The 26,755-nt window shown below is 42.5% G+C and overlaps 1 long non-coding RNA gene and 1 pseudogene across 1 annotated transcript; one reads left to right on the top strand and one right to left on the bottom strand.

Annotated features, from left to right (window-relative positions):
• Nucleotides 1–293: 293 nt before the first annotated feature.
• LOC106974562 (ferritin light chain-like) lies at nt 294–8,982 on the top strand (annotated as a pseudogene).
• Nucleotides 8,983–23,046: 14,064 nt separating this feature from the next.
• On the bottom strand, nt 23,047–25,392 carry LOC128316051 (uncharacterized). The gene is made up of 2 exons (XR_008299437.1): nt 25,181–25,392; nt 23,047–24,404 (listed from the first exon to the last, which is right to left on the bottom strand). It is a non-coding gene; the product is annotated as an uncharacterized LOC128316051 (long non-coding RNA).
• Nucleotides 25,393–26,755: the final 1,363 nt, after the last annotated feature.

Raw genomic sequence — 26,755 nt, 5'->3', positions numbered from 1 at the left:
AAAAAATCATAAAAGTAATAGAAAAATAATAATCCCCTAGAGTTGGTATAAGATGTAAAACTTCAGACTAAAAGGGCTTATTAAGTACACAATAGGGTGAATTTAAAAAAGAAAAAAAGATTCATACTTGGACACATTCTGAAATTTTACAACACCATGGATAAAGAGAACACGCTAAAAGCTTTTGGGACAGGATTGGGAAAACAGTTTATTACAGAAAAATAAAATACAGGGATCCTACTGTCACATAAGATGCAAGAAAGCAATGGGGTAGAGTGGAGCAGTGATGGGAGATGCCTGACGTTCTGGTTGGAGAAGTGGCTAGTGGTGCGATGGAGCAGGCCAGGGACCACTTTCTCCTGCGATGGACTATAGAACCGCACATGCCAGAGGAGAACAGGAAGTAGCATTAAAGACTGCTTTTGTTTTACCATAGTCTTAACCGTGTATGAAGACTCACATATTCAGAAGGTGGGAAAATGTACTTTTCTTTTGCCGTTGAAACTAGGAAACTTGTCTTTGATCAAAGTTACAAATCTCTCTGTCTCTCCCTCCTTTCCTTTTTTTAAAGTAGGCTTCATTCCCAACACAGGGCTTGAAATCACAACCCTGATTTTAAGACTTGAGCTGAGATCAAGAGCCGGATGCTTAACTGAATGAGCTACCCAGGTGCCCCACAAATATCTCTCTTAATGTTTTAAAATGTCTCTGTCTTGAAAAACCAGCTCTTGCTTTACATTTTGTTTATTATTCGTTTCTATTCTTCTCTGTTTTTTTTCTCCCTTATTAGTTTTTACTCTCATCTGTATTAGTTCTGCCCATTTTGTTGGGACTTATTTTGTTGTTCTTTTTCTGGCTTCTTGAGTTGAAATCTTGGCCACCTGTTATCAGTCTTTCTTGTGTAATAATTATATAATTATTTCCATGGATTTTCCTCTGAAATTTTATCCTATAGGTTTCTTACATGGCATTCTACTTTTTGTTAATATATAAATTAAAAAACATGGCCACGGAAATAAAAATTCAACCTGCAGATTTAGGGAGTGTACAGTTTGACAAGTATAAGTCTCTCTGCTCTCTTTCTTCCAGCCCATAACCATTAGTTCTGGGCCTGGGAGTTAGTCACTTTGGACCACTTCTGGTTTGGGTCCTTCTCATGGAACTATCTAGGACTCTAACTAATATACTATGTCTCTATTATTTGGTTTATCAACCATCAGGAGTACTCTTGACTGCCCTCAATGAAAGATACGGAGTGTAGACCATTTAACACTCCTCAGGTTCCCCCACCCTTTCACGCAATTTTGATCATTTTGTAAGTTACTAAAGACCTTACAAAAATATACTTAAAACTCTTTTTTCTTCATCCATAAACTATTTAATAAAACTTGATTCTATATGGGTAAGATGAAGAAATTAGTGTCCCTACTTTAGAGGACTTTAGGCACAAATTCTTTCAAATCTGCAAGGAAATGGAAGGAAAGAAAGGCAAAGAAAGAAAGGCAAAGAAAGAAAGAAAGAAAGAAAGAAAGAAAGAAAGAAAGAAAGAAAGAAAGAAAGGCAAAGAAAGAAAGAAAGGCAAAGAAAGAAAGAAAGGCAAAGAAAGAAAGAAAGAAAGAAAGAAAGAAAGAAAGAAAGAAAGAAAGAAAGAAAGAAAGGAAGAAAGGAAGAAAGGAAGAAAGGAAGAAAGGAAGAAAGAGCTTCCAATTTTAGCTCAATTCTTATACCAGAACCTGGCAAAGAAAAAAGAAAATCAGACCATGGTTCTTAAGCTGGAGTCTCTAGACCCTGGAATATTCCTGATGGAGCTTCAAGAAGGTCCATCAGTGTTTGAAACCGAATGGATAATTGTGTGTATATGTCACACAAATGCACACATATATATGGTTCTGAAGAAAGGGTAAAGGTTTTCATCAGATTTTCAAACATGTCCATGACTTACAAAAAGAACCATGAACAATTTCACCAATGAGAATAAGTACATTATAAATAAACTATTAATGAAATGAATCCAGTTATGTATCAAAAACCATTACATCAGGGGAGCCTGGGTCGGCTCAGTCGGTTAAGAGTTCAACTTTGGCTCAAGTCATGATCTCGCTGTCCCCGGGCTCAAGCCCCACATTAGGCTCTGTGCTGACAGCTCAGAGCCTGAAGCCTGTTTCAGATTCTGTGTCTCCGTCTCTCTCTACCTCTCACCCACTCACACTGTCTCTGTCTCTCTCTCTCTCCTCTCTCAAAAATAAACATTTTTTTAATTAAAAAAAAAACCATTACACCATGACCTAAAACATTTCACATGGAATTTGAGATGGTCAGCACAGAGAAATCTACTTATTTTAACATTGCTAATCTCTACATAGTGAGAATAAAATTTTATTTTCCTATACTTGCTTTTCTACATTTTCTAATTTTGCTACATGAATATGCACTGTCTCTATGATAATAAAAGCATATAAAGTAAATCTTGTAGCACATTTTAAAAACTATTATAAAGAAAATTTTTAAGAAGCCATCTACACATATAATTTCTATTAATAAAGGAAAAAATCCATAAGTACATGTTTATGGAGAGCAAAAAGATATTTCATGAATTTTAACAGACATTCCTAAGAGTTATAGAAACCAGAAAAAGAAGAACTCTTGCTTAATGTAATAAAACACAGCCCTAAACATCATATTTTTGTTTAAAAAATTAAATGTTAAAAGACACTGCCATTAATATTAGGAAGAACACAAAGGTCCTCTATTGCTGATTTTATCCAGTGTTATTACAGAGTTTCAAGCTAAGGTAATAAATATAGGGCAGAAAAGATACAGTAAGTTAAACCATATGAAAGTGTCATTTCTATAGGACAAAATGGCAAAATATTGACAATTTCATATGGTTCAACATAAGACATACTTGTCTTTTTTTTTTTAATTTGTTTAATGTTTATTTGTTTTTGAGAGAGAGACAGCATGGACAGCATGGACAGGGAGGGGCAGACAGAGGGAGACAGAATCGGAGGCAGGCTCCAGTCTCTGAGGCACAGAGCCTGATGTGGGGCTGGAACCCACAAGTCATGAGATCGTGACCTGAGCTAAAGTTGAATGCTCAACTGACTGAGCCACCCAGGTGCCCCAACTAAGACATATTTGAAAGGAATTTTAACATTTAACATTGTTTGCAGATGATTTAAGGTTAAACTAGAAAATCCATGGGAATAATGAAAATAGTTACAACAAATATGAGAGGTCAATAAAGAAGCCAGATAAAAGATAATAGCTTTTCTAGATTCCCAGTAGTAATCATATAGAAGATTTTAAAAGTTTTTTTTTAACATAGGGGTGCCTGGCTGGCTCAGTCGGTGGAGCATGCAATTCTTCATCTCACAGTTGTCAGTTCAAGCCCCACGTTGGGCATAGAGATTATCTAAATAAAAAACAAATGTTTTTAAATATAAAAAATATAGGGACACCTGGGTGGCTCAGTTGGTTAAGCCTCTGAGTCTTTTTTTTATTAATGTTTACTTATTTTTGAGAGAGAGAAAGTGCAAGTGGGGTAGGGGCAGAGAGAGAGAGAGAGAGAGAGAGAGAGTGTGTGGGAGACAGAATCCAAAGCAGACTTCCAAGCTCTGAGCTGTCAGCAAAGAGCCCGATGCGGGGCTCAAACTCATGAACCTTGAGATCATGACCTGAGCCAAAGTCAGGTGCTTAACCGACTGAGCCATCCAGGTGCCCCAAGCCTCTGACTCTTGATTTCAGCTCAGGTCATGATCTCACAGTTCATGGGATTGAGCCCTGAGTGGGGCTCTGTGCTAACAGCGAGAAGCCTATTGGGATATTCTCTCTCTCTCTCTCTCTCTCTCCCTCTCTCTCTCTCTCTCTCCCTCTCTCTCTCTCTCCCCCTCCCCTGTTCACACTCTGTCTCTTTCAAAAATAAACACTAAAAAAAAAAATCTTTAAAACATAAAAGTAAAAGATGTTATAAATAATATATAAAATAAATGTTTAATATAAATATGTATAGAATCTAATAGCCTAGGAATAGATTTAAGAATTTTGCTATATTTATGTTAATTAACTCTAAAACTTCTTTTTAATTTTTAAAAAATGTTTATTTATTTTTGAGAGGCAAAGCACAATCAGGGGAGGGGCAGAGAGAGAGGGAGACAAAGAATCTAAAGCAGGCTCCAGGCTCTGAACTGTCAGCACAGAGCCTGATGCAGGGCTCACACTTAGGAGCTGTGAGATCATTACTGAGCCGAAGTCAGACACTTAACTGACTGAGCCGCCTAGGTAGTCCCAAGGACTTAATATTTTAAATTTTCCATTTGGTAAAACATTAAGAAAAAAAATGAAAAAATATATACCATTTGGTAATTTCTTTACAAAGATACTAAATAACAAAAATTAAATGGAGACAAAATAAAATAGAGACTTAATTACTATAAAAGAAAACAGGAAGGAAGAGTAAAGATAATGAAATCAATAAAACAAATAGAAGATGGTAGACTTAAACCCAATTATGTCAATAAGCTCATTATAAGTAAGTGGATGTCAGTTTTTCAGAAAAGACTATGTTGTTCATTAGAAATACATTTAAACATAAAGACACAGATAACTTGAAAGTATAAGAGTGAAAAAAAGACATAGCATGAAAACATTAATCAAAAGAAAGCTGGCATGACATATTTATAAGACAAAATGTACTTTCAGGCAAGAAGTGTTGCTAGAAATAAGAAAGAACATTTCATAATAATCAAAGCACTGGTTCAATAGGAAAACCTGACAATCTTAAGTCTGTATGGACATAATAACATAGCTTTAGCATATATGAACCAAAAATTAGGGCTCCTGGCTGGCTCAGTCAGTGGAGCATGTGACTCTTGATCTCAGGGTTGTAGGTATAAGCCCCACATTGGGCATAGATATTCCTTACATATAAAATATTTAAAAATATACATGAGGGGCACCTGAGTGGCTCAGTAGGCTGAGCATCTGATTCTTGATTTTAGCTCAGGTTATGATCTCATGACTTATGAGATGGAGCATCGTGTTTGTGCTGACAGCCTGCTTGGGATTCTCTATCTCCTCTCTCTCTGCCCCAACCCCCCACTCACACCCACCCTCTTTCTCTTTTAAAATAAATATAAGAAAATATGTATATATGAAACAAAAATTAAGTAAACTAAAAAGAGAAATAGATGAAATCACAATCATAATTGGTTTTTTTAATGTTCATTTTTGAGAGTGTGTGTGCACACACACGTGCTAGTGGGGGAGGGGCACAGACAGAGGGAGACAGAGGATCTAAAGCAGGCTCTGTGCTGATAGCAGAGAATCCTATGTTCAAGCCCCAGGGGCTCGAACTCATGAACCATGAGATCTTGACCTGAGATCTTGACCTGAGGTGAACTTGGGACACTCAATCAACTGAGCCACCCAGGTGTCCCCATAATTAGGGATTTTAACACACATTTCCTAGTAACCAAAATCAAAAAGACCAAATTGTCAATGAAAATATATTTAAACAACACTGTTAAGCAACTTGACCTAATTGAAACTCAGAGAACACTGTGCCGGATAATTGCAGAATACACATTCTTTTCAAGAGCACACCAAAATAGACCATATGCTGGGTTATAAAGCAAAACTCAACAAATTTCAAAGGACTGAAATTATACAGAGTATATTTTCCAACTATTAGAAATCGACACAGAAATATAAGGAGAAAATCCCAAAATGTGTTAAAATTAAGGAACACACTTCTAAATGACCTGTGGCCAAAGAAGAAATCACAAAGGAAATTAGAGAATATTTTGAACTGGGGTGCCTGGGTGGTTCATTCAGTTAAGCATCTCTTTTTTTTTTAGTGCTTATTTTTGAGAAAGACACACACACACACACACACACACAGAGTGCAAGCAGGGGAGGAGCAGAGAGAGAGACACACACACAGAATCAGAAGCAGGCTGCAGGCTCTGAGCTGTCAGCACAGAGCCTGACATAGGGCTTAAACTCATAAACCATGAGATCATCGCCTAAGCCAAAGTCAGGACGTTTAACTGACTGAGCCACCCAGGAGCCCCAAGCTTCAGACTCTTGATCTCAGCTCAGGTCTTGATCTCAGGATTGTGAGTTCAAACTTTGCATTGGGCTCGATGCTAGGTGTGGAGCCTACTTAAATAAAAAAAAATTTTTTTTGAACTGAAGAATAATGCAAATAAAACACACCAAAAGCTATGGGATGTAGCTAAAGCAGTGCTTAGAAGGAAATTTATGGCCTCTAATGAATACATTTTAAAAAAAAAGAGGAATGGCTGAAAATCAGTGCTCTAGGGGCACCTGGCTGGCTCAGTCCAAAGAGCATGTGACTCTTGATCTCAGGGTAGTGAGTTCAAGCCCCACATTGGGTGTAGAGCTTACTTGAAGAAAAATAAAAATAAATTAAAATCAATAAGCTTTCATTTTATAAAACTTGAAAAAGCACAAATTAAACTTAAATAAAGTAGAAGGAAAGGAAATTTACAAAACTTGAAAAAGCACAAATTAAACTTAAATAAAGTAGAAGGAAAGGAAACAGTAAAGAGAGCACAGTAACCAATGAAATGGAAAGTATACATACTATAGAGAAATTATCATAGCTAAAAATTCATTTTTAATGGAATAATAAGATCTATAATCTCCTAGCAAACATAAGCAATAAAAGAGGGGCGCCTGGCTGGCTCAGTTAGTGGAGTATGCAACCCTTGATCCCACAGTTGTGAGTTTGAACCCCACATTGGGTGTATAAATTATTTTAAAATAAAATCTTTTTAAAAAGTCAATAAAAGAGAGAGAAAACACAAAAAAATCAGTATTAGGAGTTTCAAAATGTCATGTTACTACACATTCTACAGATACTAAGAGAACACAGTGAACTTTATGGCAATAAATTTGACAATGTACACAAATTCTTCAAAAATACAATTTACCAAAACTGATACAAAAAGAAGTAAAATGCTAATACTTTGATATATGCTAAGGAAATGGAATTTATAGTTAAAATTCCATAAAAAATAAACCAGGCCCAGGTGACTTTCAAGATAAATTGTACCACATATTTAAAAAAAATTTTTTTAACATTTTATTTATTTTTGAGACAGAGAGAGACAGAGCATGAATGGGGGAGGGGCAGAGAGAGATGGAGACACAGAATCGGAAGCAGGCTCCAGGCTCCGAGCCATCGGCCCAGTGCCCGATGCGGGGCTCGAACTCACAGACCGCAAGATCGTGACCTGAGCCGAAGTCGGACGCTCAACCGACTGAGCCACCCAGGCGCCCCTGTACCACATATTTAAGAAGAAATAATGATAATTTCTCTCAAACCCTTTCAGAGATTAGACAAAAGGTAACACCAGCTTACTTATCTTATGAAGCTAACATAAATCTGATGCCAAAACCAAAATCTTTCCTGCATATAAATGCAAAAATTCTAAATAAAACACTAGCAAATTGAATACAGAGATTGTTTAAAAATGCAATAACCAAGTATGTTCATCCCAGGGGAGCAAGGTTGATTTAACATTCTAAAATAATTAATATAATTCACCACATTAACAGAAAAAGAGAAAAACCATATAATGATCTCATTAGATACAGAAAATTCATTGATAAAATAAACATCACTCAGGAAAAACTTCTCAGCAAATTGAGAATATATGTGAAATTTATTAATCTGACAAAAGCTATCTACAAAAATACCAAAAAACTACATCTAACATATTTATGGTAAAATATTGAATATTTTCTCTCTGAGGTGCCAATGCAATTCTGCACAAGAAAATATGTTTGTTTGGATTTTTCTTAACATGTGAGACCAGAACTACGAGGATTAAAAAAAAAAACTCACAAAGTTAACTCTTTCCTTAGACCATATACAAAAATTAAAAATGGCTCATAAGTATAAATGTGTCAAAATTAAATATACCAGGGGCACCTAGGTGGCTCCCTTGGTTAAGCATCTAACTCTTGATTTCAGCAGGGGTCATGATCTCACAGGTTCATGAGTTTGAGCCCCACATCGGCCCCACGCTGAGAGTGTGAAGCATGCTTGGGGTTCTCTCTCCCTCTCTCTCTGCTCCTCCTCCTCCCCTCTTTCAAAATAAATAAACTTAAAAAATTTTAATTAAAAATGCCAAACTGTCAAATTACAATATTCAAACTTTTAGAAGAAAACATAGGAGAGTACACCCGCGGTCCTGCGCATCTGTCTCTTGCTTCAACGGTGTTTGGACGGAACAGACCCAGGGACGCCCCTTCTACCGGCCTCCGACCACCTTCCAACTTTTGTTTCCATTTGCAACCTTTGGAGCCATCTTCTTGCCTACCCTCTGCCTCCCGAACCAGCCAACACCTGATTTTGAACTTAGCTCCTCGTTACCGATCAACCCAGTTCCCAGATTCGTCAGAATTATTCCACCGAGGTGGAGGCAGCCGTCAACCTCCGGGTCGACATGTATCTGCAGGCCTCCTACACCTACCTCTCCCTGGCCTTCTAGTTCGACCGTGACCACGTGGTCTGGAAGGCCTGGACCACTTCTCCAGCGAGGTGTCTGAGGAGAAGCGGGAGGGCCCTGAGCGTCTCTTGAAGACTCAAAACCAGCTCGGCGGCCGCACCCTCTTCCGGGAAGTGCAGACACTGTCCCAAGATGAGTGGGGTAAAACCCTGGACGCCATGGAAGCCGCCCTGCTTCTGGAGAAGAAGCTGAAGCAGGCCCTTTTGGATCTGCATGCCCTGGGTTCTGCCCGCGCAGACCCCCATCTCTGTGACTTCCTGGAGAATCACTTTCCAGATGAGGAAGCGAAACTCATCAAGAAGATGGGCGACCACCTGACTAATCTCCGCAGGCTGTCCGGCCCCCACGCTGGGCTGGGCGAGTATCTCTTCCAAAGGTTCACCCTCAAGCACGACTAGAAGTCTCTGGAGCCCAGCAGCTTTTGAGAGGGTCCTTCTGGCATCCCCCAGGTGCCAGGGCTTGTGCCTGAGTCTCTCCTTGCAGCCACTAGGCTGCTTTTTAACCACCTGAAGCCCTCGCCCAAGCCGTGGACCAAATGAAAACAATAAAGCTTTTTAGCAGCAAAAAAAAAAAAGGGGGCGGGGGGCGAAAACGTAGAACTTCTGACCTTGGGGTAGACAAAGTTTTTTTTGTTTTTTGTTGTTGTTTTTAAGTGAACTCTACCCTCCATGTGGGGCTCAAACTCATAACCCTGAGATCAAAAATCATAGACTCTACCAAATCAGCCAGGCACCCCAAAGATTTCCTATATAAGATGCAAAAGACAATAACCATAAAAGAATAAAAACATAATTGGACTTAATTGAAATTAAGAACTTTTGTTTATTAGAAATACCAGTGAGTAAAGAGGCAAGTTACAAACTACAATAATTATCTATCCATCCGACAAAGGGGTTATAATCAGAACATATAAAGAGTTCAAACAAATTTTAAAAAAAGACCAAAAAACCCCACAACAGTTTAAAGAATGGGCAAAGATTTGAACAAGTACCACACAAAAGAGAATATCCAAGTAGCTAATAAGCATATGAAAATATGGTCACCATCATTATTCATCAGAAGAATGTACATTAGGGGTGCCTGGGTGGCTCAGTTTGTTGAGCTAGTAACTTGGTTTAGGCTCAGGTCATAATCTCAGTGTCATCAGATCAAGCCCCATGGTGGGCTTGGAACTGGGCATGGAACCTGCTTGAGATTCTCTCTTTCCTCTCCCTCTGCCTCTCTCTCCCACAAATATAAATAAATAAATACATAAATAAATAAATAAATGGAAATTAAAAACACAAGATACTATTATATATTCTTTGGGAAATCTAAGATGTAAAAGCATAAAAACACTGAATATCGGGAAGGATGGGGAGAAGGTGGAAGTCTCATACAACTGCTGGTGGGAGTGTAACTTTAGAAAACTATTAAGCAGTATCTATTAAAGCTACTCTATGACTCAGCAATTCTTTAGGTTTACAACCAAGAGAAATGAGTATATATACTCAATGAAGGGCATGTTCAAGAAAGTTCATAGCAGCTTTATTTATTACAGTAAAAAACTAGAACAATTCAAATGTCCATCAGCAGGAGAATGGATTACTAATGCATAGTGTATTCATATAGTGGAATATAAAACAATAACAAAAAAGAATGAACTACTGATATATACAACAAGGATGAATCCCACAGATATGTTGAGTGAAGGAAGACATCATAAAACTGATTTCATTTATATTCAATTCAAGAACAGGCAGGGGAAATGAATTCGTGTTGATAGAAGTCAGAAGAAGGATTATTCCTGGGGTGAGTGGGTGAAGTGGCAAGACAGAGTTTTCTGAGGTGATGGAAATGTTTTATTGTATTGTATTGTATTGTATTGTATTGTATTGTATTGTATTGTATTTTTGACGGAAATGTTTTATATCTTGATCTGGATGGTGGTTACTCAGCTGTATACCTATGTAAAAAGTTATTGAGCTGTGCACTTCAGATTTTTACGCTATGCTATCTAATTATATATATATATGTATATATATGACATAATTTAAAATATACCAATATACGATACTTTAATAACAGTAAGATGAAAGTTTTAAAGTTAGTCACATTTTCCCAATCAGATTGGCAAAGATCAAACAAAACAGATGGACATTTGAGGAAAAATAGTCTATTGTATACGGTCAAGGGGAATGCAAAAAGATATAGATTTTGAAAGACAATTTAGTAATATACATCTAAAAGTTAAAAAAAATTTTTTTTAATATTTATTTTTAAGAGGGAGAGACAAAGCACAAGCAGGGGAGGAGCAGAGAGAGAAGGAGACAGAGAATCTGAAGCAGGCTCCAGGTTCTAAGCTATCAGCACAGAGCGGGACTCCGGCGGGAGGGGCGGCTCGATCTCACAAACAGCGAGATCATGACCTGAGCTGAAGTTGCATGTTCAACTGACTGAGCCACCCAGGCACCCCTAAACATCTAAAATTTAAAATGCATACCCTCTGGAGCACCTGGGTGGCTCAATCCATTAAGCGCCCAACTCGATTTTGGCTCTGGTCATGATCTCAAGGTTCATGTGCTGACAGTGTGGGTGGGATTCTCTCTCCTTCTATCTCTGCCCCTCCCCCACTTGCTCTCTGTATCATTCTCAAGATAAATAAAAATAAACTTAAAAAAAAATAAAATACATACCCTTTAACTCAGCAATTTCACTTTTAGCCATTTGCTGTAAAGACATATTCACACAAGTACTCAAAGATAAAGGTGTGAAGATAGTCACAGAGTCATTATTTATAAAACAAAAAGATTGGAGGGAAACAAAAGACATGTCCATTCGTAAGAGTTAGATAAGTTTTTTAAATTCGTGAAATGTCTTATACCCATCAAAAAGTTTGAGGAATATCTACATATCTTGACCTACTAGAAAGGAGACTACCAAGTGGGTAAACAAAACAGGAAAACTCAGGCTTCTAGTCTCCATTCTACCACATATCCAGTCACTACTACACTCATTATCTCAGTTTCTTTATTTGTAGAATGGAGTTAATAATATTGTTCTTCCTTGTCCATCTCACAAGTGAGGATCAGATGTAAGAAGCCCTTTGAAAACAGAAAGCATTATAACTGTTTGAAGTGTTTTTCCTGAAAAACACTCTTTTATTAACCCAAACTTTGTGTTTATCTTAATTCACCACCAGTCTAGATTTCTTTTCCCTATCATGCGCCTAAACCAGTGTTTCTCAAAATGTGGGCAGCAAATCTCCATCAAAATGGATGTGGAGAAGTTACCAAGAAAACTGAGCCCAGTCCCAAATCTACCAAAATTTTGGAACTACTGAGTTAGGTAGAAGTAAGCATTAAGTAAACCTTTCCCTGTTCATTGAGAAGAGTCTGGGCTAAATCCCATTAATGGTGGCAGGACATCAGGCTTAGCTTAGATCTGTCTTGGCTTCTGGTTGGCTCTCACTGCAGAAATCAAATGGGCTGCGTGGGAACGTAGTACAAATGGTGCCCCCGTTTACTCAGTCCCAACAGGAGCCAAAGAACATTCAATGACAAGAACAATGTGATTGCCACTTTGTGGACAAACATGAACCCAGTTTAGCTTGAAGGACGGTAGCTGTTGGAAAACACCATCTCCTGGGCAACTGCTTTGGTTACTGTCCCCAATTAACTTAGCAGAGTCTCAAAAATAGAAGGCAGCTTCTGTTCTGTTATATAATAAACAGTTCTTTATTTGAAATGACAATATTTACTTTTCCTATAGTGAACTCCAGCAGCCTACTAGGCAGTGGGCAAACAGCAGAAATGCCTCAAATGGAAACTGGAGAAAGCAGTTTAGCTAGCACAGTTTGCTCTAACTTTCCACTTGGCCAACAAGTAATTAGAAGATCCCCTCCATGTTTCTCTGGCATTTTATCTCCTTTGTACAGAACCATGGATTCCATGTGACTTTGTTAACACCATTCATATCTTTCTTGTTTTGGCAAATAGTGAAACACACAAAACAGATGTTCTCTGACACTCAAGTGTGTAAGCACAGCTGGGGTTGTCCCATCAAAAACATTTTTTTGAGGGATTCTACTTAGAGTGTCAGACCTCTTGGTCTCTTCAATGGCAAAGAGCCTGGAGTCTATGTTTCCATGGTCTCATTTTCAAATGATGTTTAAAGGAGGAAAAATAATTAATTATGATGGTTAACCTTTCCCAATATTTAATCTCCCTCTTGTAAGCAAGACACTGTGATTTATGTGGTTGTGCTACTTACTTATTTAGATTTTTTTAATGTTTATTTTTTTATTTTTGAGAGAGAGAGGATGAGTGGGGGGGTGGGGCAGAGAAAGAGAGGGAGAGAGAGACTCCCAAGCAGACTCTGTGCTGTCAGCACAGAGCCAGACATGGGGCTCCATCTTACAAACTGTGAGATTATGACCTGATCTGAAATCAAGGGTCAGATGCTTGACTGACTGAGCCACACAGGCACCCCAAGATATTTTTTTAAGTAATCTTTACACCCACCGTGGGACTCAAATCTACAACCCCAAGATCAAGAGTCACATGTTCTACCGACTGAGACAGCCAGGAGCCCCTGTGGTTGTGTTATTTACTATAAAAACCCTTCTATACTTTTTAAATTTATTTTAAATGTTTGTTTATTTTTGAGAGACACAGAGACACAGCTAGAGCAGGGAAGGGGCCGAGAGAGACAGAGATACAGAATCCAAAGCAGGCTCCAGGCTTTGAGCTCTCAGCATAGAGCCCAATGCGATGCTCCAACTCCCAAACCATGAGATCATTACTTCATCTGAAGTTGGACGCTTAACCTACTGAGCCACCCAGGTGCTCCAAGAATTCCAAGCAGGCTCCACACTGTCAGCACGGAGCCCAATGCTGGGCTCAAATTCATGGACTCCAAGAGTCTGACGCTTAACCGACTGAGCCACCCAGGCTCCCCCATACCTTTTTTTAAAAATGTTCATTTATTTTTGAGAGAGAGAGAGAGAGACAGAGACAGAGAGGCAGAGACGGTGGGGGGGGGGTGGACAGAGAGAGTCAGGGGGACAGAGGATCTGAAGCCAGCTCTGTGCTGACAGCAGCAAGCCTGATGCAGGGCTAAAACTCATGAACCCGGATAACATGACTTAAGCCACAGGTCATGACTGATCTACCCAGGCACCGCCCCCCTCTATACCTTTCTAACTAACAAATGACCACTATTTGCAGTGTCAACAGCCACTTTTAATTTCCTCCTAAATTTTATTTTCCATTCCTTTCATCATATTGTGGCAACTCTCCAGAGTGTCTTCATTTCTTGAAGATCTTAAGGGATTGGGGCCCAGTTGGGTTACACTATTCTAAAGGGGCCAGGCACACTGAGAAATGTTTTAAAAACCTTTTGGTATTCCAGGTGGCATTCAAGAGGCAATAGTGGCCCCTTGTTTTCTGCCACAGTCCTATTCACTGTTCTTTGGCCAATGAGATTTGCTTTATTTTTATGACTGGTGCTTAGAGTTCCTTCAAAGATTTTTCCCTCCTGTCTCATTCTCCTGGGCTGGGTGTCTTTTGCCTGCTAACACATTCAGCAGAAGCATCTCTTAAAGAGGACAATTTCTATCTAATTACTAGCTGGAAACGTTTTAATTCCTGCAAAATTCTTCAGAAACCCAAAGATCCTCCCCACCAGTAAAACCTCATCTAAGAGTCCTCTTTTGAAATTACACAGAGAAGAGTAAATTCTACTTAGGTCAGAATTTGGAGTTTAAACTTTATTCCTGCTGATAGAACCTTCCTTTTTTAATGATCCTACCTCAGGCATAGACAATGTTTATCCTCAACGAATAGTCCATTAATCAGTTGCATTAAAATAACCCAAGGTGGTTATTAAAATGTAGATTCCAGGGTCCCGCTTTAAAGCTAAAGAATCAGGGGTACCCAGGTGGCTCAGTTGGTTAAGTGTCAACTCTTGATTTTTAGCTCAGGTTATGATGTCAAGAACAATGGAGCCCCTGCATTGCCCTCCCCCCTCCCCTCTCAAAATAAAGAAATAAACTTAAACATTTTTTAAATAAAAAAAAAACCCTAAAGAATCAGAAACTCTAGGGGTAGGACCTAGTAAGCTGAATGTTTACAAGTGCCTCAGGTCATTTGCTTGCCCATTAAATTTGTGAAGCACTGGCCTTAAAATTAACTAAATCCTTAATTTTCTGGAATTTATAATAGTCTCCTAAATAAGTCAAAGAAAGAACTGTAAGCATTGAAAGCACAGGCCAGTCTTGGCATCGAATACATACTCCATTGTAACCCTGTTTATGAACACTTAATAGTTTCTCTGTGGGACAGTTAAGCTGTAGTAATTAGCTCATGGTTCTATAATCTGTATGTCTCCTCCCACATGACATTTGTACCAACTAAAACTATTGCTTACTTCTAGACAGGATGGTAGAACTACCAGACCCACGTGGACTGATGCCACTTCATGTTTCATTGTCTTTTTCATGATAGTTTAAAGATACTTATTAAATTTCTCACAAATCTTGAACCTGAATTTTAGAGTCTAACTTAAGGAGAATAATATTTTACAAGGACTCGCTAAATCCTAATCACTCTAATCATTGATCTCTTTATGGAATATTGCTTTTTAAAACGAAATTGGCAAGAAACTGAGGTTCATCGCTCTTATCTTCACCCTGTCTCTGAATTATAATTCGTGGACAAATTATACAATCTCTCTGTCATATTTTTTTAGTAGGGATAATTACCCTTTGCAATAAGAATAATATCTCCCAAAGTTCTGTGAACATGAATGAGATCAGGCTTGTAAAATGTTAAAGTTTCTTGAGTGAGGGATCCTATAAAAAGTGGAAATTATTAGTATTCCTTTTATGGGCCTTGAATGAATTATCGACCTGTCAGTGATGAACCTGCCTCTTGAAATATTTCACTTCTTGTTTTTCAAGCTTACTGGGTGACACAGTCAGCTCTTAAATTTTCCTGGAGTATTTTTAGAAGTTTTAAAATTCAGTGGAAAAAAAAAAGGAAAGACAGACCCAAACAAACAGAAAAAACAACATTACCTCCCTCCTAAAGACACACGCATTCCCTAAGACTATAGTGTTTTCATCTTCGTCTTGACTTTTTATTGACTCAATTGATTGAACTTAATAAACCATTTGGGCCATCAAAGCCTCAAGTGCTTTGGGTTAGCTGAAGTATCACAAAGTCCACTAGCTTAGTAGTAGTAAACCCTAATGTATGAAAGTGATCAGAAATAAATTATTTACTTGATGTCATCCTTGGTTGTGAAGTCATTCTATTCATCTATACTTTCAGTTGCTAGTTTGCAGACTGCTCTTTTACATTTTTGTATCTCCAAAATTAAGGATTTTTGAGAACCTAACTAGAAACAAAACTAAACTAACATCTATCTGCATATCACAATCGTTAAATTCTTTATTAATGAGGAAACCTTATTTGGCTCAAGGGGATGTTTGTAGATTGTTCCAATGTTTTCCAATTGCAGAACGGGAGAAGAAATTTCTAAAAATCAAGTCTACTGTTTGAAATGATCATCATACATAGTTGTCTTCCATTTTAAAGTTTATTTTATAAGGATGAGGGGTGCCTGGCTGGCTCATTCGGTTACAGTACATGACCCTTGATCTCAGGGATCCTAAGTTCAAGCCCCACCTTGGGTGTAGAGTTAACTTTAAAAAAAAGTTTAGGGGCACCTGAGTGGCTTAGTCAGTTGAGGGTTTGACTTCAGCTAGGGTCTTGATCTCAAGGTTCCTGAGTCTGAGCCCTGCATCAGGTTCTTTGCAGTCAGGGTGGAGCCCGCTTCAGATCCTCTGTCTCCCTCTTTCTCTTCCACTCCCCACTCACGCTCTGTCTCTCTCAAAAATAAATAAACATATTTTTAAAGTTTATTTTGGGGCGCCTTGGTGGCTCAGTCAGTTAAGCGTGGGACTCTTGATTTCTGCTCAGGTCATGATCTCACGGTTGGTGAGATTGAGGCCTGCAATGGTCTCCTTGCTGATAGCCTGGAGCCTGCACCGGGATTCTCTCTCTTCCTCTTTCTGCCCTTCCCCTGCTCTCTCTCTCTCTCTCTCTCTCTCTCGCACGTGTGCGCGCTTTCAAAAATAAATAAACATATTTAAAAAGTTTATTTCATAAGGAGAAAATACATACGTTTTATGTAAAGGAAGAAAAAAATGGAAAAAACAACCAAAATCTGGAATATGTGATAAACAGATTAAATACATTGACAGATATAAAGACAAGTAAGTGAGGAATGCATTTAATGGTGTGGCGAAGCAGCTCCTCTTGGATAGAAAGTCCATATGGAGAAAAAGTTTCAGGAACCGACTCACTCTTGAGAAGTTCCTTGCAGAGTTACATGAAAGAAAAATATTCGCATCTACCTTGACAGTGGCACAAAGAGATCTGGGTTGAGTTCAGTGGCTTGGGCTTGGTTGACTTCACTTCTTGAACAAATTTGAGGATTAAACATTCACAAATGTTCCTAACATTTTCTGAATGAGGAAGTAAGATATTAGCACTTTTTTCCCCAGTGCTGTATCTACCATTATAGCATCTGTCAGTCAGCCTTCGCTTTAAGCCTTACAGAAGAATCAATACATTCTGATTTGAGAGTTTTCCCCCACATGGTAAAAATAAAATGTGAGATTTCAGTAACTGGCATGAAAAATTTTAGTAGTACCCAGGAAGTTTTCAGAAACCAGAGCTTTTACATAATATGGAAGTTTTAATGTTTTGAAGGTTCAGTAAGTTATGTAGTATACAAGAGTGAAGCCTAAATTACCCACTCAGAAGAGTAACCCTATAGCTCACATGTCTGGATCCATGTATGCAGATGGACAGATACACTTCATTTCTCCTGGGAAGTTGAGTTCTAAAAGCTATCACTCAGAACAGACGGCTTTATGATTGCATAAAAAGAAAAGGGAAGATGACAGAGTTGCTATAAAAATGAAAGGCCTTTTGGAGTATTAACAGCTGAAAACATTATGACTTAAATGAAGATGTGAAACAAAAATCAGCTCAAAACTACAAATTAAAAAAAAAAAAAAAAACTTGTGCAGAAGGTTTGAAGCATATGGACACCCACCCAGTTTGTGAGGAGGGCAATGGGAGCCCCAGACTTTAGCTTATTAAAGATGACCTTTCCCCTCTCTAAAATTTCAAAGCTGACGTTTCAAGTGCAGAGCAGACTGTGTGCCATATGTAACATGACCTCAGCTCCACTCTGCCCGAGCACTGATGCCATCACTAATGAGAGGTGAAAGGTCCTTTTCTTGCAGCTTTTTCAGAAACCCACCAACTCCTGCCTGTGAAGTATGACCCCTCCCTCTCCCTCACCATCCCCTTGATTTCAAGAGAACTGCATTCAATACACGGTTGCAAAAACACTTTTATTACCGGTCGATTTGCTTATAGCCACAGCCAAATGGCAGGATGTACAATCATATGCAGAAGAAAATATTTATTTTGACTCAGAAAGCAAAGGGATTAAGAGAACATTGTATTAACCTTGCCTTTCATCTATGTTTTAAAGGGAAATTCTCCAGAGGCATCTATTGAAGTTCTATTTTTTTTATAAAGACTATCAAAGACTTTTAGGAAACCAGGTGTGTGTTTATCTGAGGGGAGGAGAGAAAGGGAAGAAACTATATTAAAGGAAAAGGCAGCTTCACAAAGCTGCTTCAGAGACTGCAGAGATGTTAGGTGCAGAAATCTGTTACAGACATTCCTAACAGCCAGCTCCTCCCCCCGCCCCTTTTTCTTCTGCTGCTTGGAAACAATATAGCTTTTTTCCAAGCAGGTTGTTATCATATTCATGGCATGGTCAATTTCCGTTTGCCAAGAAAATATTTAAGCTGATCAAAGAAATTAGAAAATCGGATGAATAGAAACAGGCGTTCCCACAAGAGAAGCGTTTCTCAATGTGAAGAGGCAGGCGGATTGCAGCCCACCCAGTTACTCCTAGGAAATTGCTCTGTTGCCGAAGACGGAACTACAGGGCCACCTAAATTCTGCTGGAAGGGCTATGGAATGGAAGAGTCGCTACTCCCCAAGAGATTCACATGGCGGCTGGAGCTTGAGACTCTCTGGTGGCAGACGTGTAAGGAGACGTTCATTTCTGGTTATCTATGTAAAAACCAGGAGGGCCTTTTTACATCTGGTAATACAGAGAGACCTTTCGAGACAGAAGATGAGGCAGTTTGGGATCCTTTTGGTTTGCTTTGCCTAGTTTATTATGAGCACGTAAAGACAAGAACACATTGGCCTTTGTAGATGACAGAGTATGTACTTTTGGAATGGAGCGATAGCAGTTTCTCCCGAATTAACAGAAATCCAGTTTTTAGATTTGTGGGTTTGGGTGGGGAATGGTTGATAGCAAGTGTCTTCCGGACCCTCCGGTCTCTGAGCGTGTGTGCCCCGTCTAGTTAGTGACAGTAAAATAAGAGGGTCTTCTCTTGGTTGTTCCTGGTCAAGGCGCGGCCAAACCGCGTGAGACCACTTGGTACGGCGGCGCGTTGAAATGAAGATTGGTGGATTTTCCGGTTTCCTTCCATGGAACTCACGAAACCGAAAAAGTCAGCCCCGCTCGGAGAAAGGGGGTCCGGATTCGCTCCCCTCCCTGCTCGCGCCAGGGAAACTGGGGACACTTCGATCGTCATTGAAGCGCGACCTACCCTACCCAACATCTCCAGTTTTCCGAGGAAGGATGGCGCTGAAGGAAGGCAACTGTGGGAAAAGCTAAAAGAACCCAAGAAGGCTCCCTTTCCTGCCTGTCCCGCTGGGGGCTACTAGGCGTTGGCAAGGCCACGGCAGGCCAGGCGGTTCCCGGGTGGTGGGCCGAGAATATGCGCTCTGCCACCCTAACCCCTCCCCGCCGCGCGCCCCTCACTCCGGCGACTCAGCCGGGCAGGTTTTCTTTTCTTTTTTTGTTTCGGATCCTGCCTGCCAGCCCGGTGATCCTTTGCCAGGAAGACAGCGCCCTCTCTCTCCTGCAGCCGCGCCCGCCGCCGGCCTGCACCCCATCCCTGCTCCGCTGACCTTCCTGCGCTTGCTTCTTGGCCCTGCGCTCCTCAGTCCTGTCCCCTCCTACTTCACGCCCCTACGCCTCTGGGTCCCAACAATCGCCGCGGGGAACAACCCAAGACAGCCGCGGGATCCGAGGCCTGCTCACGTCCGGGCCTGGGGATGGCCCGGCGGGAACACGCGACCTCTGGCTGCAGGACTGGGCGGAGCTGTCCCTGGCGTAGACGCAGCGCCCGAGTGTTCCCGCGTGGCCTCCGGGAGGGGTTCTTGGCGCGGGCGGCTGGACGCGAGGGAGGCCTGGCTCCCCAGGCTAGGCATTGCCTGCCAGCGGGCGGGGCTGCGAGCTCTCCTCCGCGCCCGCGCGCGGCGACTTGGAAGCGCGCGCACCTGGCAGAGTCGCTTAGCCCGGACCCCAAGACGGGCCCGCCAAAGGTGGACGTGGGCCTGCAAGCTGGGTGATGGGAGGTTGGCAAGTGAACTTGGGTAGAGGCAAGGAAAGCTCTTACAGCCTTGTTCCAAGCCCTAAACGCATCCCTCGCGGTCTGCGGGCTGCCTGGAAGCCTCGCCCTGAGGGGTTGCTGAAGGGCTACAGCCCGGATGTTGGAAAAATTGTGGCAGAATTCAGGTCTAGGCGGGTGGGCGAGACGCGCAGAGGGGCATGGGTGAGTGGGCACCTTCTCAGCACACTCCACCCAGTATTTCTTTCTGCACAGCTCAGGGCACTAGTGCTTCAGACAAACGCCGCGCGGCCCATTCCGAAGCAGAGGCAGTCAAGCTTCTGTCGGTAAAAGTCCAGATCCTTTAGAACCCAAACAATGTATTCGTGTTGGAATGCAAAAACATTTCCTATTGCATGGATTTGCACCGACCGGTACAGGCCTGAAGTACTTTCACCGCCCCCACCCCCCCCTCCAAACTCTTCTTGCGCCCGGGAGAGACAGGCGTAGTTGGTCTCTTGCTGACCCGGCTCCAGAGCGCAAGCAGCTCCCAGAAATGCACTAATTGAGTCACAAACCACCGGCCGCCCCTAACAAAGCGATCCATCTCGGCAGCTCAGCGCCCAATTTGTCCACAGCACTTTCTTCCGCAATTCAGAAGCATTATCTTGTTTTTAGAAGTATCGCGGCAGAAACGTGGCAATTATCCTGGGCTCGGGTTACGGCTAAATGGCTTTAGGCTGAGAAATGGAAGAATACAAATGCCGCGAACGTGCTGATCTCCCAGCTGCGGGGCCTGGACCAGGGTTGGGGAAGCGAGCGAGCTATCGAAAGGGGAGAAGGAGGTTCCCCACTCTCGGTTGTCTCTCCCAATGGCACCAGCCAGAACGAAGTATTGGACCTTTCTCTGTAGAGGTTAAAGGTTGTGAGCGATGAACCTTCCTGGCAGGATTGGCCTCAGCTTTGGATCAGGAACGGGTTGAGAGTTTCAGGCACTACTGGAGTGAGGAAGGAAATAGACGTCGAGGGTCAGGGAGAAAGATGGGGAAGACTCCTGTTCTTCTTAGGGATAAGTACACTAAAATTGGGGGGGGGGGATTGTACTGGGAGAAAATAACCAGCAGGAAGGGGAGTTGGCTCTGAAGAATGGGGAGAGGCGTTCACTTCTGAGCGAGGGTCAGGCCTAGTCTGGGAGCCAGGCAGGCACTGCATTTTGGGAACCCTCGAGAACTGTAGAGGCCCAGAGACCATGAAGCATCTCTGCACGAGGAAAAAGAAGAAAGAAAGCGTTTTAAGAATCTTCCTCTTTGCCCGCGAGGGTGAGTTTGGACCTGGAAAATGGGGAGAAAAGAAAAAAGGGTGTAGCAAAAGGCGTTCGGGTGAGGGCACCCGTTGCGCAGACGCCTTGCTCACCCCAGAGGCTCAGCCCACAGTGGTAGCCACGCTGTGCGCGTGTCTCTTTCTCCTTCTGCTCAAACCAGCCCCCACATCTTGAAGTAATCAGCAGCCGAGAAGGGACTCGTCCCCCTGGCATCTCAGGTTAAAGGAGGAGGTCCAGGAAAATGTGGTAGAGCCATTACAAGAAACCCGAGCCGCAGTCATCAGGGACTCCAATTGCCATCGCATTAGGATTGATTAGAGACCAGCAGTACCGTAATGACCCGGAAAGAGGGGCAGCCGGGGATTATTAATATCAGAATGTGGCGGGGAGGTGGGAGGGAGGTGGGAGGGAGGTAGAGGGGAGGGAGAGAAGAGTAAAGTGGGGAGAGGGAAGTTTTAAGTTACTAGGATTTATATATAAGTGCAGGCTTACCTGAAGAAACCGGATAGTCAGTGAATCACGCAAACAATAAATCTAATTGCATCTAAAATTTCACGAGGCCTGATTTGGGGGGGGGGGAGGAGGAAAACCATCGTGAAATCCAGGCCCACGTCTTAGTTTTTATAAACATGTAGTTACATAAAATTCTGAGAATTTAAGTGAAGAGATGGGGAGGGGGTGCTAGATGTCCACTTTCCCTACCAAAGGGCCTCCAAAAAAAAAAAATTTAGGGAGTGCAATTTTGGGTCACTTTGGGTCTTCTCTCCAGGGCTAGGTGGTAATGGAGTGGACATTTTCTGCAGAGTCTGCAGGGGAGTAATAAACCAAATTTTAATTGAAATAGTGATACCTGAGTAGTGGTTTTGGTTTTTGTTTTGTTTGAGACATCAGCGATCAGGATCCCTAAGAGATGTATGGAAGAGAGTGGTTTGTCTCCTTCCTCGGACTATGAGCCAAAACAAATCAGCCCCTGATGGTCTGGGCTGAAACGCAGCTCACTGGATAATTAACTCCATCTTTCCAGTCCACCCTAACTGTTTATTTAGTGTCACCCTGCATTACCGTCACTAGCACTTTCCTCTGAACAGGAGGAGCTGCAGGCTTTCACCTCCCAAAAGGAAATTCTTCTTAGCTTAGACAGATGCGGTATTCAGGATGTACATTAGTTGAGAAAAAAAGTTGATTGGAAATTCCATGGAAGATAAGGACTCTCGGATGGTATTTTTTTTTTTTTTGGTAAATTTGCCCTAAGTCGATATTAATAAGAGAAAGTGACAAGAATGTCCTAAATTCTTAAGAAGGGATTCTTACAACACTCTCCTTCACTTTCTACAAAGGTGTTTGGCATCCGAGGTTGAGTGGCATCTTCTGGGTCAAATGTGAACATTGGTGAGCTCCTGAGCCACAGTCTTCTCAGAACTGAGCTAAAGTCGGCCCCTGTCCTCCAGGTGGCCAACCCACTTCTCCCGCCCTACCCACCGGCTCTCCCACCTTTTGACCATGCCACCACTCAGCGTAGCTTGTCTGCAGGCTGAGCTCGACGCCCCTGCCCGGACTTGAGAGTTCACTCGCCCTGCGCCAGCACCCTCTGTCTGTGAAACCTCAGGTCCGCGGCAGTAGGAGACAGGCGCAGGCGCCCCGAGCCTTGCGGAAGGGAGGGGAACCGGAGAGAGAGAAAGAAAGAGATCCAGAAGGGTGTGTGTGTGTGTGTGTGTCTGTGTGTGTGTGTCTGTGTGAGAGAGACACACACAGAGAGAGAGAGAGACAGAGACAGAGAGAAACAAGAGACCAGGAGAATGAGAGTGAGGGAAAGAGGGAGAGAGGATGGGGCAGAGGAAAGAGAATGAAAGAGAAATGATAGACCAGGTTGGCACACAAAATAAACGAGTTTCCTCTTCCAGATCGAAAAGAGACAATAAGTTAGACCGAGAGAGAGCAGACGCGGAGGGGGATGCACACAGAGGGGTCGGTAAACCCCCAGGCACACACCCCAGCTCTGTCCTCCAATCTGACTTCCCTCGCAGCGCTGTCTCTCAGTACTAGCCTTTCTCTCTTTCCTTTCCCCGACCCCGGGACAATGCGGAGCCTGTATTTCCAGGAGCCGCGCGGGGCGGCAGGGTTTTTAGCAGCAAGCCGGACTCGAAGCCCGCTCTGTTTGTCCAGGTGTGGGCGGGGGGCGGCGGTCTCCCGGCGTCGTGGGCTGGCGCTGGGTTTTTTCACCAAGGAAGCGGGAGGCTCCACTCGCGGCTTCCCGCTTCCAGGAGAAAACTCTCTCCCTCCTTACATATATAAATATATTAGGGGAACAGACAAATCTTCATTGTTCGGGAACAAGCCGAGGAGGCCGACCGGCTCCCCTTGGCCCCGCCGAACGAGCCTGGAAGGGAGGGAGGCAGAGAGGCGGGGGCCGCGCGGATCCGGTGTCACGTTGCAGATTCCCACTAAAGATAACGAAACGTGATCTATTTTTCAGAACAGCAAGTGGATGGGAAAGAACCTTGACAACACAAAACTCATTTACTAATGGACTGGTTTTGAGTTTCTCTTCTCGGGGTCCGCAAATCTCCCTGCCTGAGCCCTCGGCCTATTCAGACCTCGCGGGGAGCAGCGTCCCCCCAGGAGGCAGGTGGGCGGCTTCTCCCGCCGCGGCGCCGCGCTGGCCGTCGGATCCCGGGATCCCAAGGGTCGAGGGCACCCGGAGTTTCCGACCAAGCGGAGAAAAAAGATGAATGTTGTCACTTCAGCCAGGATTTGGGGAGTCTCCTCACTGCCCTAGAGCGGCGACGCTAATTTATTGAAGAAGCACCTCTCGATGCTCTTTCCTTCCAAGTATCTGTAGGTAGAGTAGGATCCCCGCTGTGGTTCTTGAAGGCAAAGGAATTCCGAGAAAGCAGGGCCGGGAGACCCAGTGCATCTCTCTCCAAGCCATAAGAGAAACAAGTGGGTTCCACACAGAAATTTTTGAGCTGAGGCCTTATATCGATCCCGCCGAGAAACCCCACCAGCAACTAGTGCATTGGCCTTTTCCATAAACAAGTTGTGCGCGCGTGGCGGTTACCTGCACAGAGGAGGCACAGAAGCGCCGAAACCTGGCGTCGGGCTCCCCTCGCCACCCGCGTTACCCTCGGGAGCCGCCGAGAAGCAGCAAGGGCAGAGGCTATAGTTGCTCGTTCCCTTTAAATCTCCGACGCATCTCTGTTTTTCGTGTGATTTGCATTGACAGCAAAGGTTTTAAGTTACTAGAACAACTCAAACCTTTCTGTGTGCGATTTAAAATGGATCATTTGGTTTATGTGGTTTGTAAATTCATGTCATTTTACCTCTTTTAGTGGTTTTCACTGAAAGGCTCCATTTTGGGAAACCTTGTATATCCGAGCCAACAATTAACATTTATAACAATTGGTTTCCCTAACCATGGGATCGAAATAGCAGGTAGGCTCATTGGTGCAAAGCGAATAGCGCTTCTCCTTTCTAGTTACGCGATCTATTGGATTCAACGCAAGGAGAAATGCTGGCTGGCCCGAGCGCGGCCTCTGGGGACTAGCACCACAGCTCATCAACCCCGGTGCCCGCAATCGCGGCACCCACACAGTCGTCTCCCCAGTCGTCGCCAACGTCTATCGCGTCTTTGTTCCTTTTGAAGAAAGATGAAAAGAAGTGGGCAGAGAGGTCTGGAGGAAGCGGAAAAAAAGGTGGTCATATTGGTGTCTAATTGCCGCCTTTCTGCTCCTCATCCTCCCCTGTAAATTTATACCTGCCCTTATTTGTCCAAGCTATGCCTCATTTCCTTATACAAAATTGTTAATTATGAAGTCCACCCCACACTCAACTTACCGTTTGTCTTTGAAGACAGGCGGCTGTACTTACAGACCCTCCACCCCCTACACACACATTTTAATTCTGCGCACTTGCTCCAGACTTGAGGGTATTAACTGATTTTTAGAGCGGAGTTTAAACCTCCGTTCCGGTCTTCACACAGCTGCCATGTCAATAAGGACTATTCCAAGCAGAGACGTTCCTTCTGGCAGGACACTGCAGCTCCTTAAGGCTTCATCTGAAACATCATGAGCACTAAAATAAGACGGCGAGGGAAAATTACCAGACACATGGGCTTGGGCTCAGGCATGCCAGGCTTCCAGTTTAGAAAGTAAGTCATTGGGCACACCATGTGGTAGGGGCTCTTTTGAAATACTATGCACCCATTAAATGCATTTAAAAAATAACCCTAAAGGTAATGAAATATCAGCATCTATTTCCAACGTCTAATTGCACAGGATACTGCAGACTTTTAAGGATGCAAAATGCATTGTGTGTGGGAGTTTGGGGGAGAAGCAGCTTCTCTCTACTCCGAATCTCTGGAGAGACAGCCAGGAGGGTGAAACGCTTCATGAGTTTAAAATATATATTGCAGGGTGCACTGAACTGGGCACATTATTTTAAAACCATACACATTATATAGGGGGAAACTTCCACAGTGTTCCTTCTCCCACTCATGTCTCAATATGTAAATGGTTCTGTGGAGCTGGGCTCTGGCTCGTGGACTCAAAACATATTTAAAGAAGACAAGCAAGTTTAAAGAGCCTAGAGTCTGTTCTTCGCATTCACTAAGAGGGTGCATTTAAATCAAAAGCATTTTTGAAGTGTACTTAAAATTCTGTTTTGAACTTATCTAATCAGAGATAAGTATAGTTATAAAGTCACTCTCCTTCTACCATTCTGCTCTCCTTATCTCCCAGCATTGTTCTTATCTCCTGCCAGTCTCAGCTACTGACAATAGATTATCTTTGTTTAGAGACGCTAATTGTTTTCAAAATCTTTTTAATAATTGCTTTGGAACAAGGTGTGCAAATGAGGCTTAAGATAATTACAGCTTTATTTGTTTGTGCAGTTTTACTAAACATTCTCCACATATACACAAAATAACAGATGATGGGGCTGAAATTGCAGGACATCTCTCATTCTATCGCAGTAAAATAGGCCAGCATTGCAATCTACACACACACACACACACACACACACACACACACACACACCTCTTTATTTAATCTTCTTGGAGCCGCTGTCGTCCTGGCTCTGAGGGCAGTGTCCCTCTCAGAGCAGGGCAAGGATTAGGTTACAATCAGACAGCTATTGGAGCCGGACACAGTTTTATTTAATTTACACCCCATCCAGCGCCTTTCGTACGAAGTTCCCAAAGCATTTTTGCTAATAGCAAGTAAAGCTTCTGGGCATTCCTCAGTAGCAGAGGTGGCCTCGGAAAACGCAACGGCGCAGATGGGGAAACTGAGTCCAGAAGCCTGCCGGCTCAAACCATAGAACGTTAAGATACCAAATCACAAATGAACCCTCAGAATCTTTATTTGCTCGGCAACAATGCTGTCAACAGCTCTTCCCAAGGTCCCAAATAGT

Source organism: Acinonyx jubatus, chromosome B3, assembly GCF_027475565.1.
Source record: "Acinonyx jubatus isolate Ajub_Pintada_27869175 chromosome B3, VMU_Ajub_asm_v1.0, whole genome shotgun sequence".
NCBI classification, from domain to species: domain Eukaryota; kingdom Metazoa; phylum Chordata; class Mammalia; order Carnivora; family Felidae; genus Acinonyx; species Acinonyx jubatus.
This window is presented reverse-complemented; position numbering and strand designations above follow the sequence as displayed.